Here is a 4,143-nt window from a genome sequence, read left to right on the forward strand (position 1 = left end):
AAAACTATTAAAGACTATAATAGAAAACAGAAAAGTAAAATAAAATAAAAACAGAAAAGAATATAAAAAAAGGACCCCCCACTAGGCCTCAGCCCAGTTGGCCATCGGGCCAACCAGGCCGGCCCAGCTGGCACCTACAACACCCCCTGGGGCGACCGAACCCTAGCCCGGCCACCACACTCCCCCGCACAATCCCCACCTCTCCCCTCGTCTCCCTCACCCGCCGCCACCCCACGACGCCCACTCCCCTCCTCGTTCCTCGCTCCCCTCCTGGCGCCGCCACCCTCCCACTAACGCACGAGCACGACGTGCACCGTACAGGAGGCGCTTGCCCCTCGCTCTACCTGCCGACCGCTGCTGCCAGGAGCCCTCCCTCGTCGGAACCACCTCACCGCCCTCCCTGCCGGACTCCCTCTGCCTCCTCTCGATCTGGATCGAGGGGATCCGCCCCGACTCCAACGCCGCACATCGCCATGGCCGCCGTCGACCTCGCCCACCTGTGCACTCACCCTGCCGCCTGGGATCTCGTTGGGAGGACCGTCGTCGACCCCTGCTTCGTCTACGCCGCTGGATCGAGGCCCCGAGGCCACCACGTCGACTTACGCATCATCGCCACCGCTGCGTAGACCCCACGGCCCCGTGGTGAGGCCCCGACACCTCCTCCCCCTCCCCTGCTCCGGCCACTTCGGCCATGGCCTCGCTCACCGGCGCCCGCACGCGCGCCGGCCGCCCCTGCCGCGTCCCGCTCCCCTGCCCTACGGCTGCTGCTAACTACCTCTGTTGCCGCTGCTAACTGCTCCGGTGTCGCCGCCGCTGCTTCGCTCTACTGCTGCTGGTGCCATTGCTTGCTGCCGCCCTTCTCGACCCCGCTCGCCACCGCTGCGAGTCCTGCTGGCCTCAACCGCCTGCAACGCGTGCCGCCCTGTGGTGGCCTCGCCACTGCCGCCTCAGGCGGGCGGCCTCGCCGTGCCCATGGTCGCCCCCCTTTTGATCTGGGCGAATGCCCAATCGGGCTGGGCGCCCGTGCCCGTAACCCGCACGCCCTTCGCCTGACCAGCAAGGCCCCTGTGCCTATGGCAGATGGGGCCCACGCCCAAAAATAAAACATAAAAAGAAATTAAATAAATAAATATTGTTAAATTAATTAATTAATTAATTAGCTAGTAAGTTAATTAGTTAACTTAATTAACCTGCATAATAACCAAATCAACCAGATTAGTTAATCAAGTGATGTTTAGTAAAACATGTATCAATGACACATGGGTCCATTGACCAGTCAAACCGCTGACTAGGATAACCCAGTCAATGACATTTGGGTCCCACGGGCCCCCTTTGACCAGTCAACGGTCCAGCCAAACGCTGACTGGACATTTGACCAGGGCCCCACCTGTCAGCCCCTTAGACACAATCTGGGTACACTTCCTGTGTACCCATAGAATTTAAATACAAATTTAATTTCGAATTAAATTAAATCCTGAATTTAGAAAATGTTTTAAATTTTTTAACAATTAATATAAAATAAACCGTAGCTCGGTTGGAAAAACTTTGTACATGAAAGTTGCTCAGAACGACGAGACGAACCCGGATACGCAGCCTGTTCGTCCGCCACACACCCCTAACATATCAAACTCGCAACTTTCCCCCTCCGGCTCATCTGCCCGAAAACACGAAACACCGGGGATACTTTCCCGGATGTTTCCCCCCTTCGCTGGTATCACCTACCCTGCGTTAGATTACCTCTAGCACCGCGTTTGTCATGTTATGCTTTGATGGCTTTGTTATTTATTGTGTTCCCCCTCCGTTACTTTTTCCGATAGACTCCGAGACCGCTGCCCATACCCCTGTGATCGACTACGGAGTTGACGACCCCTCTCTCTTGCCAGAGCAACCAGGCAAGCCCCCCCTTGATCACCAGATATCGCCTACTCTCCTCTATACTGCTTGCATTAGAGTAGTGTAGCATGTTACTGCTTTCAGTTAATCCTATACTACTGCATAGCCTGTCCTTGCTACTACTGTTGTTACCTTTACCTGCTATCCTACTGCTAGTATAGGATGCTAGATTATCATCAGTGGCCCTACACTCTTATCCGTCTGCCATGCTATACTACTGGGCCGTGATCACTAGGGGAGGTGATCACGGGCATATACTATATACTTTACATTGTGACATTACCGGAGAAACTGTTTGGAGATGGGGGCTGAAGGGGCAGGTGGTTCCATCCCGGTAGAGGTGGGCCTGGGTTCTCGACGGCCCCCGGCTGTTACTTTGTGGCGGAGCGACAGGGCAGGTTGAGACCACCTAGGAGAGAGGTGGGCCTGGCCCTGGTCGGCGTTCGCGGATACTTAACACGCTTAACGAGATCTGGGTTTTTGATCTGAGTCTGGCCATTTGGTCTATACGCACTAACCATCTACGCGGGAGTAGTTATGGGTATCCCGGCGTCGTGGTATCAGCCGAAGCCTTCGTGACGTCAGCGACTGAGTGGCGTGCGCCGGATTGGACCGTAAGCCTGCTCTTGTATTAAGGGGCTAGTTCTGCTTCCGGCCGCGTTCGCAACGTGCAGGTGTGCTATGGGCGATGGGCCCAGACCCCTGTGCGCTTAGGTTTAGACCGGCGTGCTGACCTCTCTGTTGTGCCTAGGTGGGGCTGCGACGTGTTGATCTTCCACGGCCGGGCATGACCCAGGAAAGTGTGTCCGGCCAAATGGGATCAAGCGTGTTGGGGTATGTGGTGCACCCCTGCAGGGAAGTTAATCTATTCGAATAGCCGTGATCTTCGGTAACAGGACGACTTGGAGTTGTACCTTGACCTTATGACAACTAGAACCGGATACTTAATAAGACACACCCTTCCAAGTGCCAGATACAACCGGTGATCGCTCTCTCACAGGGCGACGAGGGGAGGATCATCGGTTAGGGTTATGCTATGCGATGCTACTTGGAGGACTTCAGTCTACTCTCTTCTACATGATGCAAGATGGAGGCTGCCAGAAGCATAGTCTTCGAAAGGACTAGTTATCCCCTCTTATTCCGGCATTATGCAGCTCAGTCCACATATGATAGCCTTATTCCAGTTGATACCAATGCATACATATGTAGTGTAGCTCCTTGCTTGCGAGTACTTTGGATGAGTACTCACGGTTGCTTTCTCCCTCTTTTCCCCCTATCCCTTCTACCTGGTTGTCGCAACGAGATGTTGGAGCCCAGGAGCCAGACGCCACCTTCGACGACGACTCCTACTACACCGGTGGTGCCTACTACTACGTGCAGCCCGCTGACGGCGACCAGGAGTAGTTTAGGAGGATCCCAGGCAGGAGGCCTGCGCCTCTTTCGATCTGTATCCCAGTTTGTGCTAGCCTTCTTAAGGCAAACTTGTTTAACTTATGTCTGTACTCAGATATTGTTGCTTCCGCTGACTCGTCTATGATCGAGCTCTTGTATTCGAGCCCTCGAGGCCCCTGGCTTGTAATATGATGCTTGTATGACTTATTTTATTTGTAGAGTTGTGTTGTGATATCTTCCCGTGAGTCCCTGATCTTGATCGTACAGGTTTGCGTGTATGATTAGTGTATGATTAAATCGGGGGCGTCACAACATTACTTACCATCCTAAAGTTCACTGTTGTCTTCGACAAAGTGTAAATAAAGAGCTTAATTCCAATCACCTGTTTCTTTCGCCTAACAATCTTTCTTAGTTTCCTCACTTGATGCTTGTTCATGAATATCTCATTGCCCCATACGCAAAAGGGATTGAAGCATGGATCAGTACCCCTCATATATGTACCTACAAGCAACCAGTAGATGTTAGAAGCTAAACTGAGATTGCACAAATGATCTAAAATACAACTACCTATGTTCCTAAGTACAAGTATTTTTTTTGAGATTTCAATATGAACTACATACGGATGTATATAGAATTATAGATATATTTAGATCAGAATCTAGATTCACTCATTTTGCTCCTTATGTAGTCTATATTGGAATCTCTAAAAATACTTATATTTAGGAATAGATGATGTATAAGACATGGGATGCAGCTAACCTCGACGGCAAACAACAACATCGCCCATTGTAGCCATGTGTAAGTACATGGAAAGCCAATGTTAACTACAATAGGGTTAACATCCACCAACAATAGCAA

At 51.6% G+C, this 4,143-nt stretch overlaps 1 long non-coding RNA gene across 1 annotated transcript; it reads left to right on the forward strand.

The window, feature by feature from the left end:
* Positions 1-319: 319 nt before the first annotated feature.
* On the forward strand, positions 320-3,666 carry LOC147991685 (uncharacterized). The gene is made up of 2 exons (XR_015603866.1): positions 320-642; positions 3,197-3,666. It is a non-coding gene; the product is annotated as an uncharacterized LOC147991685 (long non-coding RNA).
* The last annotated feature ends 477 nt before the right edge of the window (positions 3,667-4,143 follow it).

The sequence above is a fragment of the Triticum urartu genome, chromosome 1A (assembly GCF_056163025.1).
Source record: "Triticum urartu cultivar PI428250 chromosome 1A, HENAU_Tu73, whole genome shotgun sequence".
Taxonomy (NCBI): Eukaryota; Viridiplantae; Streptophyta; class Magnoliopsida; order Poales; family Poaceae; genus Triticum; species Triticum urartu.